The sequence below is a fragment of the Hetaerina americana genome, unplaced genomic scaffold (assembly GCF_022747635.1).
Source record: "Hetaerina americana unplaced genomic scaffold, ioHetAmer1.1.p SCAF_4, whole genome shotgun sequence".
NCBI classification, from domain to species: domain Eukaryota; kingdom Metazoa; phylum Arthropoda; class Insecta; order Odonata; family Calopterygidae; genus Hetaerina; species Hetaerina americana.
In genome coordinates, this window is record NW_027286985.1 from 59344988 (window position 1) to 59368652 (window position 23665).

Consider the following 23665-nt stretch of genomic DNA (forward strand, 5'->3'; position numbering starts at 1 on the left):
AGAGTTGCGTAGAATCCTCGCGCAGGGAGCGGATGAGTGTTGTAAGGAGCCGTCAGGGAGGATTATTATTTCAATGAGCGCTTTTCAATTTGGAGGAAAGATGAATATGAAGCCCATCTTCTGTTTACAGTCTCGAGAATGCAGAAGGGGGTGTGTGCTGAACATTGTGATTGTTGTGATCGTGTGGAGGAAGTGGAAGACCGTGTGTCTAAACCCTCCAGCACCATGAGTCTATTCCAGGCCTCCTCGTGTGACCCTGGCATGATGACTTCCGAGGTCACCGCTTGATGCAATGTGGCAACGAAATTCAGAACGGATCTCGCGGAATTGAAACATATTCCAAGTTCCCCGCTCGAAGTATCTGGGTGACATGCCACCTTCTTCTCACTCTACCCTTTCCTCGCCACGGGTGGTCTAAAATGAAACAGCTTCAAAAAAAATGTAAAAAGGAAAATTTAAAAATATTCTATCGTGCCAAAGTGAGCAAAAAGCTTACTTATCCTGTTACCATGTGGGTTCTGCCTGGTATGCATAACACACTCAGGCTTGTGTTCTACTTTTGGCTAACAGGTTTCATCGGAAGGGAAAATTTCCAATAACCTAGTTTTCTTTAGTCTTGTAGTCTTTAAGGCTACTCCTTGTTAAGAATTTGTGTGTTTACAAACTTACATATTGGTCTCTTCTCCGTTAGAAGTGAAAGGAAATTTTTCCTTGTTCGCAAACCTTAACAGCAGATGGTACTAGGAAATATTTAACTAATATTATCAAGGTTGTATACGTATTTATTTTCAAAAGTGTTTTTATGTTGACCCTATTCCGTTAATTCCCTTTCACTTACGTTAAAATCTAATTTAAACCGCCCTTTTCCCTTAAAAAATATGAAACGATAACTTTATTTCTTTTAAAAACGTTGGGTAATTTCAAAAATATTAAAATCATTAGTTTTTGTTCTTTTTGTCATGAAACTTTATGACGCATTTTATAATTATTTCTACTGTTCGTATATTTTTTGTTAATAATTCATTTTTTGTGATGTTAGCATACAAAAAGGATTCCTTTCGACAATGCTGAAAACTTACGAGATCGTTTGAAATTAATGTTGTGGTATTAAATGCATACATCCCCTTCAAGGCGTTCCCATTTCGGGGAAGGAAGAGTCAAAAAGTCTGATTTTATTTCATGAGTTTTACTACCTCTATCTCCCTCCCTATAAATACTTTTTTCGGCTCTGTTTTACCCGCACATTGACTTTTTCATGCATATATGAACCATTATGAAAGTAATGCGCATGATTTTATCGTGACGTGATTATACTTGGCAGCGCGGTAAAACCGGTCGGGAAATGTGGTGGGGGTTCTGCTGACACCCTACACGTGTCCACATTTGCGGTACATGGGATAGTGTAACGGATCTGGAAATCTGTTAGCTTTAAATCTGGAAATCTCGCTTTCCCAGCAATGTAGCCACAAAACTCCCTAATAGTTACACTTTTCGACATCCCATTGCCTCTCAGATCTCCAGATTCCTGCCTTTTCGAATTTTTTTCCCACCAGCTGTTTCTCTTCCACTGCAAAGTCTAGAACTTCATAGTTTGCGTTCCTTTATGTTCATTGCATTTTACCCATTCTTTTACGCATCAGCATTTCAGACGCCTCCAATATGCACTTATTCTCCTGCCTCAACGACTAAGTTTCAGAGCAATACAAAACTACGCTCCTTATTTAAGTTAACTGAGCATTTGATTGTTAATTATAGCTCTCTTCCGTTATTATTTCATTGCGTTTATTTATATGCTTGCTTCCTCATATGCCAGGGTACCTATAATTTTGAAAGCTATTTACATACTAAGGAAACCTCTGTCATATGTGCAATTTCTTCGATTATTGAAAGTAAGTTAATCTCATAAAATAACTTCAAATAGTTTCAAATAGAATAGTAAAAAAGTTTGAATCCGTCTTAAAATAAGATCATTTGAAACACGAGTAAATAAAAATCGAAATTATTTTCATTATATTGTTAATATTACGGAGAATACTAATAGATATAGTGTGTATGTTATAATATATGCGTTTTGCGTTGACAAATGAGAACGATGACTGAGACTTTCTTTGCCTTCTTCGAATTTGGATATATTCGCATGTTAATCTAACATCGCTGTTCGGTGGCCTCTGTCAAACCATCGTTTGATCGCTAATCTCGAGTAGCGGTTGTATTATTGAATTATAATTGAGTGAAATCATGACCAGTATTGTCAAATCATTAAAAATTGCGTTTCCACTCTCTCCTAATTTAATCTCGTTATGAAAAACATTCATTACGCACTCATGATTCAATCATATTTTGTTACGCATCATTGCCATTGTCGTCCGTCTGTTTATTTGCTGCATGATTTGGCAATGAATGTTGTATATTTTGAATTATTTTTCTTTTATTTAAATTTAAACAGTCGGTATTAGTGCGAGGGTTTTGGGTTTGAAATTTAAAAATACTATAACTATGTATCAAATGCTTCTGAGAGAAAATATATCGTAGTGTTAAGCATCAGTAGCAACTTTTTAGATACACCTAGGTGTTTTCCTAGACGAACTCAATGTCTGTTTTCCTCCATTTTTTTTAAAGATTTAGTTGAGCAAAATCACAACCATTCGCCGGGATCCTCAGACGTTGACGCCTGTAATAATTTAAGTGAGGTTAAATTGTAGAATTGGTGGAGCCGTCATTACAAATCATTCTAAATTGATTGTCACAATTTAAGAGATAATTCAAATTCCTCTTGTAATTAAGAATGTAATGGGTGTAGCCTCTAATAAGACAAAAATGTAATTATAATGACAAAACGCAATAGTAATGGGTGCATTAGTTGTTACAATGTAATCGTTCGTTACCAGACTAGCCGATAAATCAAACCTCTTGTTCTTGACTTTTAACTGATAATTTTAGAATTGATTTAGCATTTACAGTTACTTAAAAGATTTCAGTGTCACTTCTGCATCTTCCAAGATAATGTTTCTGGTACATGTTTCTGCAGAAGGCTGATTGGTATTCGCAAGATGGTGTCATAATTCATCTCTTCCTACTTGAAAAAGATGTAAGCAAATGAATGTCATCGCCACCCTTAGGGTTTGTTACCATTCTGGTCTGGTCCCTCGACACTAGTGATTGTGTTGGTGAACTTGTGTGTGACTGTTACATTCCCGTCATCGCGAATGCTAAATCCTGCTTTATGGTACTCTTTTGGCCAAAGAATGCAACGTTAACATGTTTCGACGTTCATCGAGGCTTGGTCTAGAACGAGAGCCCGAGGGACCGAAAGCAAATGGGCGTGGGTCAGCGTGAGTCCCTCTGCTCCTGTTTGCTTCGGTTCGTTTGAGCAGTGATCACATCAGGAGAATTCTATTTCCCGAATGGAATTTGTGAAGTAAAAGGAATAAAATGAGTTACTTAATCCAATGCTGTACCTCCATCAATGTCGCTGGTGTATTCTCAATGGCAGGTTGTGCGTTTTAGGAGGTCGTTTGAAGTTTTTCGTTGCAAAGGAATCATAAACAATTTTATTTGATGTTATATTTTAAGGAATACGTGAATTTATCGGTCAACGTTTTACGCACCAGATTGTTCGTGAAAAGTTGAGTGGTTCATGACAGGCCAAGATCACGCAGCGCTGACCATGACTGCACTATGGTCGAGAATATGTATTTTACATGAAATTGAATCGTTTTTCAAATACTATATTTTGATGGTTATCAGTATCATTGTTATTTATTTGTCTTTTCTTAAAAACCATACTTACTAATATGTTTATAATTTTGTATTTAAGCCTATCCGGAATACAAGTCGGACACCCTGATTTAACTGTTAAAATCAGAGCTATTAAATAAATGTTATCATGAAATAATACCAGTATATTTAAAATTATGTATATCTTGGATATCGTTGGTTATTTGACCTTTTTCAATTTTTGTTATGTCCACTACTAATACCTATAAGTTATAGAATTGCACATAAACAGCAAAAAATTTTTAAAATAGTGAAAAAAAGGTTTTGAAAAGGTGCAAAATAGTTCGCCCCAAACAAGGAATACGTGCCAATGTAATAATTTCAAAGTCTAAAGTTATTCGCCTTGACCGGGATTCCGATGAAGGCGAATGATTTGTACACTCTGAAATTGCTGCATTGAAATGCATAATAGCGAATGACTCCATTATAAGTTACTGTTGCGGTATCTTCCGTAGTTTCTTGGAATTTGGGGAAACGTATTTTAGGCTCATACTTTAGGAGTGCACTATATTTTTGTTTGTTTATCATGCGCAGAAATGTGAGCATCAGGATTATTCGATACTGAGTAACTATCCTTAATTTTCTCGTCCTTGATTCTTTTAAATCCTGATATAATTTTAATTTTATTTGCTTTAAAATTATTAATTTTAATTGCTATAATATGGATCTCAAGCATATAGTAATACATGTTAGTATATCTAAAAAAGATTTCAGCCAGCAGCACTAAAAGTTTTAGACGGAATTCTACATAGGCTATTCAAAAGTACGCTATTTTTGAATGCTCAGATCAATGCTGCTTAAAAAAAGCCCCTTTGAGATAATAGGGCGAACAATGACGCTGAATAATCGAATTGTTGGATTCATTTCAACTGCGCGATTTGCAATTTAGTCACGCGATCCACCGTTGTTTGTCGTCTTCTATTGGTGGCGATCGAGGGTAGCATTGGGTCAAATGGTGGTGCATTTTTTTTACTCTTTGTTTGGTGATGTCATACACCAAACAAAGTCATGAGGTCATTTTCAAGTGCTGTCTCCGATGTTTAATTTTTTTAGTGGAAAATGAACTAAGGTAACGCAATAAAAGAAATTATATGTTAATATTTGGTTTAATGAACATTGATTCACTGATGGAAGCAGAAGATAATGGTCATAGATGAAAGCAATACATCGAAGAACTCTACCAAAGTTCGAGGCCGCTGGAAAAAAACCGGATGAAGGAGGAGAGTGGAATGGATGGTGAAAACCAGGGCCCATACATCCTGAGAAGCGAATTAACTAGAGCAGTAAAAGAACTGTAGAAAAACAAAGCTCCTGGAGAAGACAAAAGCGACGCGGACATCATCAAGGCACTCGGGAACAAAGTCAAGGACATTCTGTATGGAATAATCAAAGATAGCTACAAAGACGGAAAACTTCCTGAAGACTTTCAAAGGAGTATGATGATCGCGATACCAAAGAAGATGAGGACAGAGAAATATGAGGAACGCCGAGCCTTGAGTCTTGTGTCACATGCATCACAAATACTTAGGCGAATATAAGTTGAAGAATGGAAAGAAAAATTGAAGATAACCTATCGGGAAACCAATCTGTCTTTAGGAAGAACAGAGGAACCAGAGACTCTATCTGAGAAACACGATAGAGAAAACATTACATGTCTGCAAGCAACGTAATATGGCATTCGTGGACTTAGAGAAAGCCTTTGACAATGTAGAATTGAACAAGATGTTTGGACTGCTGGAAAATTTCGGAATAGATCACGGCAGAAGAGTAATCTATCAGCTATACAAACGGCAAGTAGCCACAATGCGAATTAAAGAAGGAAGCCATATAGAGGCTAAAATTAGCAAAGGAGTCAGATAAGGATGCAACCTCTCTCCTGCATTGTTTAACATATACGTACCTGGAGGAGGCAATAAGAGAAGCGCAAGGCATCGGATTAAACGGGATTAGGATCAGTGGAGAAGAGATAAACATGCTACTCGTCGCCGACGATATTTCAATGATAGCAGAAGACCAGGAGGATCTTCAAAGGCTACTAAACGTATTGGATCAAGTTTTATAAAGGTACAACATTAACATAAACAAGGCGAAGACTAAAATCCTAGATTATGGAAGAGAGAAGCGGAAAACACTAGTCACACTGAAGGGATAAAAACTAGAGCAAGTGGATTCGTTCACCTATCTCAGAAGTACCATCACATGGGACGGAAAAGGTACTACAGACGTGAAGCGAAGAATAGCTCAAGCTAAGAGAGCATTCACAATGAAAAGACAACTGCTTTGTTCAAAGAACATAAAACTACAGATGAGGAAGCAATACATGAAAACATTCGTATGGAGGGTGGCACTCTATGGATCAGAAGCATGGACCTAAAGTAGACTAGAAACCTTCTAAACCTGGTGCTGGAGAAGGATGCTTAAGATTAAATAGACTGATAAAATAATAAATGAAAACGTATGCTGAAGAATACATAGACGAAGAACAGACCTTATGAAACACCATAGAGAAAAGAAGAACCAGATGGATTGGCCACATCCTGAGGCCCAATTGCTTCGTGAAGAATATAATAGAAGGAAAAATCGTGGGTAAAGTCCCAAGTGGAAGGCTAAGGGATAAATAACAAATAAGGGATACATGGGACAGATAAAGAAGAAAGTACATTGCAAAAAATACTTGGAAGTAAGCCAATTAGAATCAGATAGGGGAGGATGGAGGGCTGCTGGCAACGAATATTAGGATTGAAAGACCAATGATGATGATGCACATTGCTCTCTGGTTAATATTAATTGCGGTGATAACTAACGATTGGTTTGCATAAACTCTACTTTTAACCCTGCTCCTTCCCCATTCTCATAATAGTTTCATAGAGCATGCACTCATTCAATCACTTGCTTCTCGTGACTCATCAGTGAACCTATTGGAGTTCGTCCATCCTATTTTGCCTTTCATTGAATAAATTAAGAAAAATATTGTTCCCCAGACTTGTATGCATTTAACTTATGTCAGTAGAGGTGGCAAGCATAAACTTTTCCATTCTCCCAAGGACTTGTGTCACTTGGGCTTCTCATCTTAATTTCATATTTTTTTTGAAGTAACACATTTTTTTCTTCTTCGCCGTTGTTATTGTTATGTCTTCTTTTCTACTCCTTTTTTGTCATCCATCCGTGGGAAAGTAAATTCCATTTCTAGGTTCTTATGAACCATTAGCTCATCTGTCTTGTGATATTCGCCGTAAGTAGTTGTTTCTTATGATGTTTCCTCTTTGCCTAGGCCATGTTATTTCTCTCCTCTTCCTCTTGGATCGGAATTGATCGTATCCCTGTCAAGGTGAATGGTTTTTGCATAGTGAATTTCCTGTGTTGACGAGTTTAATTTAAAAATCATCAAGCTTGTCTCTGCTGCAGATCTCTATCTTCATCTGTCTCCTTTTATTTGAACTTCCTATCTTCTACTCCAAAGACGCTAGTAGTCTTGTTAAACACTATTCAAACTCTGCAAGTGTACTGTTGTTCGGTAAAGGAAGCATCCTATCCTATCATCATGTCTGTGTAAATACTTACATATTCCTCTAAAAGCATGCGGCGGGTAATTAAAGAGAAGCCTTGCTTTGTTGTCGTCTTTATTTTTAACCTCTGCTCTATATTTATCAGACTTGATCTTTTTCATATGGATCAAGACAAAAGGTATTTTGATTTTCTGTCAACGCGTCAATAAACCGTCAGGATGTATTCCATCGTGCATCAGCATACGCTGTCAAAAGTTTTCTCCTCATCTATGAAGGCGAGTAAGGTTGTATCCCTTCCCTTCAAGATAAATTGGGAGCAGGAGTAGCTTGTGTTGTTCCAAGTCGATCTTCACTTAATCTTATTTAAGTTGATATTTTGCTTTCCCCTGGTTCAACGCAGGATATTCTTTTTATACTTTCGATGCGTAGGATGTTAGACTAATTGCACGAAAGTTTTCACGTTTTTCTGACTTCTAGTTTTTGACTGGACAACGTAAACATTCTTGCGAAAGTCCGTCGAATTCTCTTGTCTGTTCATTTGTATATGAGTTTATGTAGTAGTGCCAAAGCCTCATTCACCGATTTTTATATTAATTCGATATCATCTCTTCAAATCATGGTACTCTATTTGAGACATATGAAGCGACATCAAATTCATCCTTGAGTCTCGTCTTATTTTTCTCATCTTCTACGCCGATGTTTTATTTTTCTCGTAATGTCTTATGCATTTCTTTTCTTTCAGAATATTGCTTCGTCCCTTCAGTATCTATTCCTTTATATTCATATTTCGGCTGACGATTATCATATATGATAGACCTTATTTTTGCGCTGCGTTGGTTCAAATGTATTCTCTTGGTCGTGAAAACTGCTTCAAACTTGCAAAGGGTTATGTTGCACCTCTTTCAAAAGTTTCTCCACTAGTATCATTCTGTGTTTCCATTTGACATATTTGCTCTTTCTCGATTATTTAGTGGCTAGTATGCCATGTGGTTTGTTTTATTTTCGCAGAATATCTCCCATCGATTCTCTCTTTCAATTTCCTCTCTTTCACCACCGCATATCAGTCTTTTATGCTCTGAAATATCTCCCAATCGATCATGCAATGCTATTGTCTTTCTCTGACTTCTCTCGTACCCGCTGAAATAAAATTCTCGATTTGGCGAGAAAGGTAATTCCAGGTAGGAAAGTAAATTGTTTGATTTAATTTTGCCAACGTTCCCTTTGAGGAGGAAAGTTGGGATCTACTGTGAATCGATAGCGTTGCATAAAGAAATACATATCCCGATTGCTCGAAGAGAAACATCATTTCCTATTGCCTGTGGAAAGGATTTATTTGGATTAACTTACCGCGCTCTATCATTGGTTTTTTTACGTTTTGCCGGTCAAAGTTTTTTTATAGTATTTATTTTTTCATTATATCCAGTCCCATAAGTGAAATATTCAAATTATTGAGAGATTATGACTCTCCATCCTTTGCTAGAATATTAAAAAAAAAAGTCCGGACTTTCTCTTTCTAATCTCTTAGTCGATTTTGATCTGCGTAGAAAACTGTGATTTCCCGGTAAGTTTTTCCTTATACCCAGCTCAAATGGCCTGCGCATTTTAGCATATCAAGAAGCGTGAATATGAAATGTAAATCAATATCGAATAAGCATCGTTTATGAATGTGCTCTTAAAGTTTTTTTCTTGAGTTGTGCCTTGTCACGGTGTCGGTTTTTGTTACAGTCGAAACCTTTTAAGAGTATAGCCCATTACATTTTTCATTTTTTTTTTGTTTCAACCGCTCTTCATTTTCAGGCGTTCGCAAAAGTTTAGAGCTATGCGGTGTACAAGGGCATCCGAGACGGCTCGTGCGGTTAGGCAAAGGCGATGGAGAAGTGGAAAATTCCAAATTTGAACTGGAAAACATGTAATTAGCACGAAATATTTGAACTTTGAATGCAGAGGACGTTGTTTAAGGAACTTTTCCTTTGACGGGCGTCTTTTGACATGGCCTCCATTGTCATCGTATTACCACCGTTGAAAATTTTCGTGTTTTTCAAGTAAACGACCCAGAGATACGATTAATGGGTTTCTTAAAACTGGAAACTTAAGAAACAAAATTTGCTTCATAGCTCTTCAGTTAACCTTGAGAAGGCATTGAACGGGAGACTCAAATCTATTAATTAGTTAGCCGAGTTTAAGCAATTTCCAGTGTTTTTCCCAATTACTTTTTAAAACCACCCAAATAATTGCTCAATACTTTCAGAATTTTCTTTGGCTATGAGCATTAATAAAATTCTATTTGTTTTTTTTCCTGGGTTACTCTCTCCCAAAGCATCATCTAAAGCGTGTCTTAACTTGTGTCTTCCTCGTCACATCCGTCAAATAGCTTAAAATGCACCTCATTGATTCATATAGTACTCGTATATGCTTTTATCAATTTTTTCCCTTCCATATAATATTGTTCGATTGCCACTTAAAAGTGATTGTTTAAAAAATTGTAATAATTGCAGAAAAGAGAGTATTACAAGGTACATAATACAGGTTTAGGTAATACAGGTTTTTCGTAGGAGAACTGGTCGAGAGTTAAAGGAAGGTATTCGGCAATCTCGCGGAAATCCTACCGTTATATTTCATCCATTACTCCTGAAATAAAGGAACTCTTTATTGGATTTAAAGGAGCTAGTAGGCACTGATGTGTTCTGGTTACATTCAAGGACGGGAAGGATAAATCGAGAAGAGGAGGAAGGGATTGAAAGGGAACTCTAGGGTAAGTATGATATTGGATGTAGGAGGAACAAGGAAACTGGGTGTTTGAAAAACATATGGTGTCTTTCTTTTTGTGCCTTTACTTTTGAAGCATTAGGGCAGTGCGAAATTATGTTGGTCATTGCGCTATGCATTCTATTAAGGATGAATGGAATTTAATGCTGACAGCATGAATAAGATTTATTTGAAGAGTAATGGTGAAATGAAAAGAGGAGGGTAATAGAGCATGAAAATTTTATATTTCATCATTTAGGCTTCACTTAGATTATTGTGTTAGTAGGTGGAATCCTTATTAATTCGGTTTTATTGCGGGCTTTGATCGTGTTCTGCGAACAGTAGCTCCGTTTTAAAGCGTCGCTATGATGAATTCAGTGGCGTAACTGCGTTAACATAAGAACTAGCGAAGTATTTACGGAGTGAAGTTTAACATTACTCATTATATTTCCTGTAAAAATTATAACCAGTTTTGTTTTGTGATCATTCTAAAAATGTCGTATTTACCTCATTGTCCTAGGGTAAGATATATCATTAAAATGAGATTTGAGAGATAAACTGCCCAACCTGTAGGTTGAAAATATATTTTTCCCCGCGTACAATAAGAGAGCAGAACAATTGCCGAGGTTGGACGGCTCGCAGGGAACAATTTTTAATGCTAAGTTGCGTGGGTTTTGGCCATTATTCCATCTGCAATTATTTAGTTAACCTCTATTAGTCTCCTCACGTTCGTAGTATTTTATATCCATACAAGCACAGTATACTCGCGTACGTCTTTACTTGTTTACAGCACGCGTATACTGGAGAGCTTACTCGTGTAAGGCACTGGTTAAAAATCTCTTTCGTCGCTTGGATTAGGGACCTACATTTCACTCACTAGCTTGTACCGAATGAATGAATGGAAGAAACTCAGTATTTCCCGTGAAACATTTGTGGACTGTTTTAAGTTTCCTTCTTTTATAGTATAAATTAATTTTTTGCAAATGTTTGGACCCATTTGGCCAATGGTTTCCTACATACACTTTATAATTTACTTCACAGTAAATTGGGGATTCCTTTGAATCTTAGTTCCCCTTTTTCCAAGATTATAATTAACTAATAAAGAATTTTACATGCACACTAAGTACAGTATGCTTTAGATTTTAAGATACAAACATCATGGTCAGTCTTTAAAAATATTCCGAATACATGTCTCTTTGCCGATTTTTGTAATAGAATATCACAAAAACACTAATATAATGGGTTATCGCTAACACTTGAAACATTCAGTCAATCAGTGTGTTAGTAAAGCGTCACACGCCTGTATACATGAAGTTTATACTCTTGAGTAACGCACTTTGTTGATGGTTCGCGACTGTGGTGGATCCCCTGCCGAACAATCTAGTACGGCTTGCATGGTGTCATCTACTAGAACCCCACAAGTGTCAAGCCCCTTTATCCCCACCTAAATGGCGCCTTGGGAAAATTATAAGGCTCCTGGTATGCATAGCGGTATGGTCTCCCGACAAGTGAAAGGTCCGCTGTTCCATTCCCCGTTTCGATTGAACCCCGATTTTAGAATGACGGACTAACGGCCCCATCATCTGGAGGATCACAGAAGGCTGACCGCAGAGGAGAGGTTCTTGCCACGGGGATGGGAGGAAGGATTTTTCTGACTCTCCCCCCCCCTCCCCCTCATCCCTCTGCTTATGTATTCGCGTGCGTCTCGCTTCGCGGTAGTTATTCTCCGAAGGACCGACTCGACTCCATCAGCCAAGTTTCCCTTTCCTTTATCCATTACCCAACGCTTCATCTCCGACGATAAAGAGTTTCCGCAAACAAATTAATCCTCGCTAAACACTGGATATTCGACCTAATCCCTGCGGAGGAAGCATCCGGGATGGGTCGGGGGGGGGGTATGGGGGTGAGTCGTGAAAGGGGGGAGGGGCGATGAATCCAGAGCGAGATCACTCATTAAAACCCGATTAGGGGAAATTAGATCGTGACGTGGGGATGAGGGCAAAATTTAATCTAGTCTTCTCTGAAGCCACTACTCACGCGCACTCGACCGGAACAGTTTAGGGAAATTCGCTCAAGTATGGGAGACGAAACGAGTGCGTTTGTTTGTCCGCTCTTAATTTGTGGTCACCCCGTGCCTTCGCATGCTCCGTAAACGCTCTTTTCTTTGTCTCATCTGCTCCATTGAATGATTTTCCTTTGTAAGATGGATCCCCGTTGCTTTGTCTAGTAATTTACTATTGGTACACAGGGTTAAATACTTCATTCTTACTCTTAGGACTACATCTATCTCGCCGTAATTTGAGTTCGAAATTGTTCGATGCAATTCAGCACGAGACTTAGCTCGCCACATGATTTGAACCTGTATTTTCCAATGTGCGTATTTGAGCCTCTTTTAATTGACCGATTCCCTTCAATTCAATATGCAATGACACAGATGCATTCGCCTAGTAAAAAATAACTCGATTTATTTATTTCGGCATCTGTTAATAGTGACAGGATGTGTCTTGAGGAATGAATGAGGCTTTAACACCTATTTTCCAGGTATGTTCGTGAATTACATAAAGCATATGAATGTTTTCTGTTAGTCATAGTCTTTGTTCTTTCATGTTGACCACTATTTTATTTATTACGTCAATCTAAGTTTATAGGAGATGTCGTAGAGAATCTTCCAGGTGAAAAAACCTATTCTCGACTGCTATCAAGTCTTACCTCGAACAGTTAACTATCTGTATCTAAGGTGTTTGGTACTGGCATTAACTTAGAAAGCATAATTGTCAGTAGCCAAACATTCAATTACATCATGTTCAGTTTATGCAAGATATGCAAGTCATAGGAATAATTCTACCTGTAAAAGTATGTTTTTTCCCTATCTACACTATAAAATTTACATTATTATTATTGATATTTATCGGTTATGGTAGGTTTTGAATGGGTACATCCAGTAAAACTGTGCAGGTATCTCCTGTAAAACGATACATTTACTTGTGTCCCCTAACAAGACACCCTACTTCTGTCCTCCATTCGGTCAATAATTCCTATCCTACGACCCCTTCTTCGTTTGCCTAACGCTCCCCCTCTATTACTATCTTCCCACCCCGCTGCCCATCAAAATCTTCCGCTTCCTTCGTTCCTGCCGCCTTTGGATTTCTCCTAACAGCCATCTTTCCTACCTCACGAGCATTTCCTCATTTGTTGTCCTTTTGACCCACTTCACCCCTATCTCTCTCCACATCCACTATTCCATACGTGCAGTCTACGCCCATCACCTACCTAAAGGACTATATTTCCGCCCCGTTCAAAACTTCGCTGCATATCAAAGTTTTGACGAGCCTTTTCTTAACATCTTTATCCAATGTCCCTGTCATCAATTCCCTCCTCCTTGCTAAAGCTTTTACGCTTTGTGCAATTCTTCATTTTAGTCCCGACTACTTTAACCATTTTGTTCCCGAGCACTTTTAAGGTAAGTAAACTGTTCCACCTGATCTAGTTAATGAACTTCTATTTTAATATTTAACTTAGTCTTCCTCTTTACCGAAAACTGAATAACCTTTGTTTTGTTAACATTTATTCCCATTCCATACCTATTGCGCTGTTTTCAATGCACTCCGTAATGCTTGCAACCCCTTGGCTGACTGACAAACTCAAGCTTCTTCATCCGCATACCTAACTGATTTTATGAATTTATCACCGACCATAATTCCTATCTCCAGTTCTTCCCATGCATCTCAAGCCATTTCCTCCGTATATACTTTGAACAGCACGTGTGATGATGGACACTCATGTCTTACCCCTCTTCTTAACACTGTCCGTTCAGACTCTCCATCCACCATTCGCACCTTTGAAGGCTGTGATATATATTTACATGTTACTGATGAGTTTCCAATCCCGCCAAACTACTCCTATTCACTGCCACACATTGATTCATTCTACTCAGTTCACTCGATCAATCGTATTTTCAAAATCTAGGAAACAGACAATTGCGTTGTATTCTATGTTTGTCTCTATCAGTGACCTCCTTACCGCTATGGTATCACACGTGCCACCCTCCTTCCTGAACCCAAACTGATCATCCCCTAAGTAATCATTTGCATTGCTCTACATTCTCTTATTGATTATTCGGGAACCTCTTTAGCTACTATTAAACTTATTGTCTTTGTGTCCTCATATATGGCTACCTTTCTGTTTATTAGAATAGGAACTAACACTGATCTGAAGATCCGGCCAAATCCCTCTCCCATAAATTATATGAATTAGTCAATGAAAACTCTTCCTCCTACGGTTTTCTAAGCCTTTCAGAAGTTCCGCCAGAATCTTGTCCACCCTCACGGCCTTATTTGATTTCAATTCCCTTATTTCCTTTCTTTCTCGCCATCTAGGAAGCCTGGACCTTAGCTAACCTCATCTGCGTCTTATTCTCTCTGTGTAATCTCGCTGGTGTAATTTCTTTACCATGCAGTTCCTGTATGCGTATATTCCTAATTAATGTCTTGGATATTTTTCGGTACGACAAATATTATCCCCAACTTATCTTTGATTGTTTGCAACGATTTTCCCTTTTTATTTCCTGACAGTCCTTGCACCTTCCTGTTCAGCGCAAAAATTTCACTATTTATCCTTGAACATTCCATATCCTCCTTCTCCTCGCACTGCGTCTTTCACCCCGCGTCTTTCGCTCTGTTTGTACCCTACCTCAGTCTATCATTTAACTCTTTATACATACTTCAATCTAACTCTTCGTTTACATTCATCCATTTTCGTCTCTCGTCCATCTTTTTAATCATTTCGTCCGTGATCCTTGTTTTCCTTGTCCTTTTTCTATATGTTCCTCTAGTTTCGTTTGCGGTTTTTGATATTCCTTTTTTGATTTGTTCCCATTTTTCCTTTATATTGCGAACATTCCAAGTCCCTATTATAATTAGCTTGGTCTTGTTCTGTGCTGCTACATTCGCTTGCTCGTCGCATGGACTTCGTGAGATGACGACTGCGAAAGCCTTGTCCCTCTCGCTATCGGGCACGCCACGCAGCCAATTGGACTTATTCCGAAGTTGCCAGGACACATGTTCAGTATGATGTCCATCATATTAGCATGGGATAATTAATTAAGATAATTTCCCGTTACCTTCCTCAAAAGTGTTTTTAACATGGTATCATCACTCAACGGCGGCATCACTGAAGAGCAGACGAAACGCGAAATACCTTTCGTCTGGCTCCTACCCTTCCACCAGTCTGCTTTCATGGATGACTCTTTCCCTAGCTTCCCTTCCAAGGTTGTGGCCCATGGGAAACTCCTTATTATTTTGGAAATATTTTTTTATCCTTGCATCATAGGATCCGTGAAGTCGTTCCTTTCAATATTTCTATGCCCTCAAGAAAATATTTAGCTAAAAAAAATATGTTTTCTCCATATATATATATATATATATATATATATATATATATATATATATATATATATATATATATATATACATGTACATACATACAAACATAAATAAATACACACACGCACAAATATTTTGCGCATAATTTCATGCATGAAATGCGATGTCGCAGGGGAGTATAAGGAGACAAGTTTTCCTCTCTCGAGTGTGTTTGCCGGTGGACTTCGTCTTGCAGGGGTTGCCCCTTTTTCTGTTTGGCCAAGTTTGAATGTACTGTAAACGTCCACCGCGAGATTCCCTGAAGGAATCCCACGAGCGTAATAAAGATGGTCATAATGGATGTGCCCTGGCAATTTCTAACGGAGGCCGCCTGGATGCCTCGCTCACATCTCGGACGTAGGCCGAGTATTCTCGAAAGGGAGGTTCGCGTGTACCTTATCTGATTCTAGGGAAAATATCTCTAAGGAGGCCGGGGGCGTAGGTTATGTAAGAGATCAAACGCTCGTCTTTGCTTGCAATATTCAAACTTTTCTGCCGAGCATGACTTTTAGTTGTATTTAATATCAGCGTATGCTTGGTAATATTTTAGCTACAGTCTCAGGATTACCAGTCCTTTTGGTCAATCGATTATTCGGGGAAGAACATTAGATTAATTAAAAACATTTGAGAAAAGGTGCAAATTTTTGAAAAATTTGTGACTTCGTGCTTCGATGCGGAAACCCGTTTAGCACGATATTTCTTCAGGCTCTAAGTCACTTCGGGATCGTCGTACTTCCTCGGAAATATACGTGTATAACATATATTACGTGTGCAACGTTTATTTTGCTGTAGTTATGCTCGCACAATTCGTGACGAAATGCAAGCTATAAACAGGGAGTTGCAGAAAGTTTACAAGTGCTGCTTGATAGATTCCGAACTATCGGAATAAAATCAGGGAAGAGATGTAATGTTCGTCGAGACAATCGCGGAAATTCTCGGATTGAATTCTCGGAATTAAATGACATCCATGTATTTTGGTACGCGGGTCTCTCTTTTTTTTATTATTCAGATACGTAAACAGGAGATAAAGCCTCGTGGTGTAACGTACATTCTTCCTTTTTATTATTATTATTATTTTTATAGCTGGCATTTTGACTGCACATGCCGGTAAACCAATATTGTCCATAGTCCGTTCGTTTTAGCGTTGAGCGCTTCCTGTTGCCATTTATTTCGGGCAGTCCATTAAGTTTAGCCATCACATAAATATCTGGAAAATTTGTGCTTCGAAATAAAAGCTGGCGAAATTGGAAATAACAATCTTCAAATGTCACATTCAATTTCATTCATCAGAATTTCTGTTCTGAATGGTGAGTCCGTCCAGTATAGATGTCTCAATGTACACAAGTATGCAGTGGTTTTTATTACTTTTTTATTTTGTGGTTTTTTAATTATAATATTTGATTGCTTTTGAGTTCCAATAATTCGCCTGTTATTGCTACGGAAGTACTTCTCCGAATCGTGTTCAAAACAACTTCACTTAGTTTCCAATTTGAATTTAGGATTCATTAAAATAGCAAAAAGAAGTTTGAGCTAAAATCGAATATAAAATTGTAGTAATAAGGGATAAATGATGTATTTTGAACCCCCGGAAGAAGAAGTGACAAACCAGAATGATAGGATTGCGCGACGCCCCTTTGCTGGACTCGAAGATGTTTCTGGATATAGCTTTATATGACGGCAAATTAATCATTGTGTAGAAGAGGTTTGTAATTAAATCACAGTAAAATATTTAGTTTAACTCAAAGTTTAAATATAAGCTCAAATACTTCGGAATGTTTCACTTGGATATACGTGAAATTTAAATCAATATTTGTCATATGAATGCGATACTGGGAACGTCCCGAAAAATTCCGGGCGTCGTTTCTCTCGGGAATGAAGAGCATCTAAATGCAAATCCAGTCGCTCCTTTTCCCGGTGGCCTTGCCAAGGGCTTGGGTGGCAGTTTTGTGGAAACGAAACTAAAATGGATTTACATCAGATTCTGGCTATATGGATCCATGTTTGAATTCCGTATCATTTCACTTTACTATGGAATGGGAGAGAGAGTTTGGGTCTGGTATTTTAGATACGAGTATAGCGTCATTCATTATCGAGAAAGAAGAATCGTCGGAGAAAATCATACCATACCATACGATTCGTTCAATTAGTGTAAGAAAGCATTGTGTGAAATATATAGTATTTTCTTGAAGTATCATTTTGAATAAGAGAAAAACTAACCCGGGGCAAGCGAACATTTTTTCATTGCCGTTTTATCTAGTTGCTCCGTTTAGAGCATCTTCAACATTTAATATTCAAGGAGTCATTTCGATAGTTTTAATTTCCAGAGTCGTTTAGTAATTTACATTATCTTATTTTAATTTGATCAAACCCAGTGACATGGTGGCCACTCAGTCAGGAAAACGTCGGGAAATGCTTGGTTTTCACGAAAACTTCGGGATAAAACGGGTAGTAGTCTGCAATTATATTTTTTTCAAATTCGAAAATTCGACGTTCAAATCGGGAATATGAAATAAGAATCGGAGATTCCCGGTGATGAATTTTTGTTATTCCTCTTTTAGTTGTGATATCTCCTGGTGTCTTCAATTGACCATCGCTGTAGTAGGAAAACCAGTGACATGCGATGCGCTGTGAAATGATCCACAAAAATACCCAATAAAATTCCTAACATTTGGGTAGACAATCGGAAAAAAGCAGGGACTGTTCGTGGTGAAAATCGAGGAATAACTGCATACGGGATTCTATGAGAGGCGACCATATACCGAGTGAATTTTTAAAATTTTAAAAAAAGCTCGCCTTTACGAGAAACATGTTTTCTAAGAAGTTTATTTAATTTTAATTTTGCATCATCTCGAACCCATGCGCAATTCGCTGAGTAAATAAAATCCCGCGGAGGAAACTCTTGATTCGGAGTGACTCTTTGGCGTAAATTCGGAATCACTTCATGTGTATCCGGTACTTAAACAGATCACCGTAATTCCGACGCAAGCAAGAGGCACTCATGACTATGAGCGTAAAACAGCTCACCGCGACACCGTAGCATCCCAATCCCACTCGGCCTGGCCGTCACACTCTCGTGCGGCAGCGCATTAAAGTCTAACAGAACTACGAAGAGGGATCCTTTGGGATGTTTTCGGTCCGGGCAATGCAAGAGTCGTCTCTTTTCCCTCCCTCCCCTCCCGTCTTAAGGGTGGATGTGGCCTCCCAAGTGGAGGAAGCGGGAAAGAGGGAGGGCGTGCGATTGGTCGGAATCCTCCTTTGCCCTGACGCCCTTGGGAAGGTCGTCTGTGATGCATCAACTCACATCCACCGCGCTGCTCTCCCTCTCAGACCGTCCCTTTCCTCTGGGAAAAGAAGCTCGGTAATGGTTACCGGCTTCTGAGGATTCGATTGCGGTAGATGACCATTTCATGAATACGACATTCCGGGAACGCATACAGTATGAAGCTAATCCACCTAGTGAGTGAAGCGCGGAGCGAGGATTTCTCATCATCGTAAAAGCACCCAAACCTTCTAGTTACCCTTCGACCCCCTCAATCCCCCCATTCGAACGTGCTTTGTGCTCTCATCTCACGAATGGACGGCTCCATTATTCATAGATATTATTCTCTTTTGGACCATCACATGCCTTCTTAAAAATTATCCCTCGAGGGGTGTTAATCCTCCCGAGTCTTTTTTCATACCTTGTCGTAGATTTTCGCTCGTCCATATGGGAATTAGGGATTGGGAGGTGCGTTGGGTGTTGTTCCGGTTGGCCAACTTCTCACCGACTTGCCCCGGGAAGATAACCAAGCCGCCCAATCAGTTGGGCATTCCGGGGGATTCCGAGTGATGACAGGGAAATATTATCACGAGAGTGCAACTGGGGAGATGCGTTCATAATTGGTGAATGAGAGGACAGAAATCTAAATTATTTGGTCGGAATCCCTAATTTAATCCTCTGCTATGCTGTATTGGAATCCATCTGCGAGAAAAAAATGCGTTATTCAGAGGCTCGTTCTAAAGCTGTTTCGCGTCCATCTCGTAAATTTGAGGCTGCCGCGAGAGAACAACTGAGCATAATTCGAAATCAATGGTACACGATTGCATCTAAGGTTTTATGAAAAAAACGAGCCTAATCACTATCGATCCTATTCCGGTAGTAAATTCCTTCGCCGTGAGTGTGCATCAAATGAATTAGATACTAAGGAGAAGCATCCCTTTTCTTTTTTAGCTATATGAACGGGTTTTCGCCTGGAGACTTTTCACCATCAATGTTGAATAATATGTCGACTGTTCTTATGACTTTATTTAGTATGGTTATTATCTTCAAACTTTTCCATTTCTTTGTGTGATATTTTAGCCTCTTAACTCTCGGGTCGTTTCTTTCGAGCAGGAGATTGATCGTAAAAGGTGTTTTATTTTCGTTCGTCGTGAATCGGTGATGCAGAGGGTGAAAGGTAAAAGCATCGTCTTATAAGTATCTCATATTGGATCTAGTATAATGAGGAAAATCAATAGTAGAAAACAAAAATAACATTGCGATGGTCAATTATTCCTAAATATGAATTAAATTTATTTGTTATCCTTAAATCGAGTATTTAATGGCTAATTTGATTTTCTTAATCGAGTAATGAGAATACAGGTACCGAGAATACAGGAACAGGGGAATACTGTATGTATCAAATATAGCTGTTGTCACCAGTCAATTCTACCTTCTCGTGATATTTTTAACCTCTTCCCTCCAACAGTGGATTCATCAAAATAAGCATTTTAGTGTTCTTCATTCCCATTCGGGGATGTTGAGACCGGAAAATAAAAGGATCACGTCTTCTAAAATAGCTCATGTAATTAGGTATATGATTGATGAGATTTTTCGTGAGACTATTCCGATTGCAATGAGAGCAATCAATGTATACTATTCCCTAAAGTGAGCAATTTTTGTAAAGAATATCTTGAAAGAAGATCCATAAGATTTTTGCAAAAAGACTGAATTTATAATTTTCGGGTTTTAAAAAACGATGTCAATAGGCATTTACTTTGAAAGAACACATTTAATAGGGGAAATAATATTCTTTAAAAGATTAATTACGTATTATTCAACGTATATGAATAAAAAAATAGAAAGATGTTGTTGTTGGGCTACTTTTCAATGACTGTCTTCTGTTTTTATTGTACCGAAAGGAAAAATGTTTTTCAAATGCCGTTGTTCTAATGAAAACAAAATAAAATTAATCATTCATCTTGGATTCCATTTTGATTCTTAATTCGGTTCATCTTGAAATATTGCCTTGGGGGTTTTAAATTACCGTGATAATATTTTTTTAGAGTATGGCAAAATATAAATGTTATGGACAGTACATTTACAAGTCAGCCTTAATTACCGAGGAAAGCTTAGTATTCACGTGCTGTGTCCTTATAATGTCAATTCGAAACCATATTTTCCCTTGAAATCGGTAAAATTAATTCAAATGTCTTCTATTAAATTTTTTGCAGGACCATGTGTAAAGGCATACTTTTATTGGAATAGAATGTGAGAGTAGGAATTCACAGGATTGAATTAGACGCATGAATATCGTACGACGGCGTTTGGACTCGATTACTCTTTGGTCTTCTGAATTCCATTGCACGTACATCAGAGAAGACGATGGACTCTTTCTAGCAAAAGAAGCAGGAGGAACAGACCTCTAATCTAAAGACTTAAGGAGTCGAGTGGATTCCTGGGTAATTGTCAAATCCGGGGAGTTTACCAGGAAACCCGGGGGAGTTAACTATTCTCAAGGTGGTACGGGGAATGGAAGTACTCGCGGCTGGGCCAGCGAGGTGAGTGAGTTACTTGTTTAGGGCCAAGGAGGAGTGGGAGTGTACGCTCACTTCTACTCTTCTCTTTGGTGGTCGGGTAAGGGGCAGCGGCCGAGGGAAGTGGAGGGTTGTTGACGAAGGGAAGGAGAGAGAGACTTATCCGAACACATTCATACGCCCGGTGCAACAGGGACTCGTCCACTAGACCAAGGGGTGCTCTCTGTACGGGCACACGTTCAGTACATATTTTTGACCGCTTGTATTTAAATACCCAAAATATCAAGTTCATCTATTTTATGTGTTTTGCACTAAGTAATTCAGTGACACAAAAAAGTTTATGTCTAGGGGTTGAGGTAGGTTCTGTCAAGTGTGGAAACCTTAAAACGACTGAGTACTAAACAAAGGCGTCGAGTGGGCATGCATTGAAAGCAACTTTTAAGATATTGCCCTAAATTAATTTTCTCTTACCTAGCATCCTAAACACAGCATTCAAAGCTTATTACACGAACTGGCTACCTTGTAAAGAGGAGTATATACACGTGTCAGATCTTGTTTTACTAATGGCAGAAGAAAGATATTTCATGATAGTCTGAAATCCAAACATCTCTAAATTCATGTGCTAAGCTCCTTTATGCTCTTGATATCTATACGATGCACATGGTCTAAGCTTTGAGGTCATCAACTTGCTCCAGAAAATGCAGCACTAACTTTTCAAAAATCATTAAGAGCAGCTATATCTTTTTGCAAGCGGTTTTTTTTTCTTTTCTTTCTGAATTACGGGTGGTGTCCTAACACCCCCCGCCGCACGCCCTTGCGGCGGCTTGCGGGGTATTAAGTAGATGTAGATATTTCAATGCAACAATTTCAGAGTGTAAAAATCATTCGCCTTGACTTGGATCCCAGTCAAGGGGAATGATTTCTACACTCTGAAATTGTTGCATTGAAATGCACATTAGCGGATGACTCCGTTAAAAGTTACTGTTGCGGCATCTCCCGCAGTTTCTTTGGAAGATGGAGATATTGTTTGAATTGAACTCCTCCCTTGAGACAAGTCATATTACTCTTATCGTTTATCTGATTGTCGCTTTTTCTCCACGTTTTTTCCGTGGGTCATGGTATGTAAATATTTTTCCCCTTATTATATCCGTGTTATTTATTTTATATTTTTTATTATCTTTTATTGGCTTATTAGTCGACTGTCCAATGTAAATACAAATACGCCTATTTGGTAATTTGTTTGATTATTAAATAAATGAATTGAAAGGCCGAGAATTTTATGATGGCCAATCGGCGCGCACAAATGTGGGGTGTGGATGAGCAAAGCAAAGAGGACCGTTTCACTCTCATGAGCTTACTACTTGCTTTGAGTGTCTTCCTTTATTTTTGATCTTATCTAAATAGTGCAATCCCGCGATGTTAAGTTTCTTGGAAGACGTCAGACCACCACATGCTTTCTGCCAACCTAAACTATACCATCCCCTTGAAGGAAACGTCCATCCCTAATCATGTCTCAATGGGAAGAACCAGAGAATCTAATGGTAGGAGAAGGTTTGACGAGGAGAGATGAAAGGCGATTCGGCGCCTGGGAAGTCTTCGCAAAGAGTAAAAGACCTCTTTGAGGAAGGAGAGTTCCAAAGAAAATTATTAGTAAGACTTCTGTTGCCTGGCAAGGGATATAGAAGGAACAGGTTGTGCTCTGAAAGTAGTTTACACATTCGAACGGCCATACACGAATCGCAAACATAATATTGGGAATAAAAATAGAGACCGTTGGAAATAGATGCAAGCTAAAATATCTTTTGTAATTGTTACAGCTAGCTACCTTGAAGAATTGTATCATGTTACAAATAATCTTGGAATAGTAAATGGCACGGTAACGGGCTACTTGTAATTTGTTAGTCAAATAAAAGTATTGACACCTCGCTTTCCAGTGCCTAGGAATTAAATGACCCATGTCATACTGCATCTTGAATCAAAAAACTCTTTATACATAATGAAATGTATTTAATTTGATCTCTCTATTCATTTAAGTTTACCTAAGTAAGAAAAATATAGAAAAATGCTAGTGAAATAATCAATATGAATCTTAGTTATGTAAAATACGAAACATTTGTCAATGAGGTGAAAGGATCAGCGTGGATTGGAGATTTTTGAGTTCTGAGTGTGGGGAAGATCGGAAAATATAAACTGGGACGCAAGGAAAACGAGTAGAGATGTATAAGGTATGTTAAGGAAAGAGAGAAGGTTGATGGGGGTTAGGAGAAGAAAGGACAAGCTGATTCAGGAGATGCAATTGGATGATGAAGATTGTAATAGAGGGGGAATGCATATTTGCGATTAAATTAAGGGAAGTAAAAAGTATGCAGAAATAAATATTTATTTTAAAGGTTGCAATTTGTGTCTCCAACCTCTCCGAGTTTGGAGATAGAAAAATGGAAC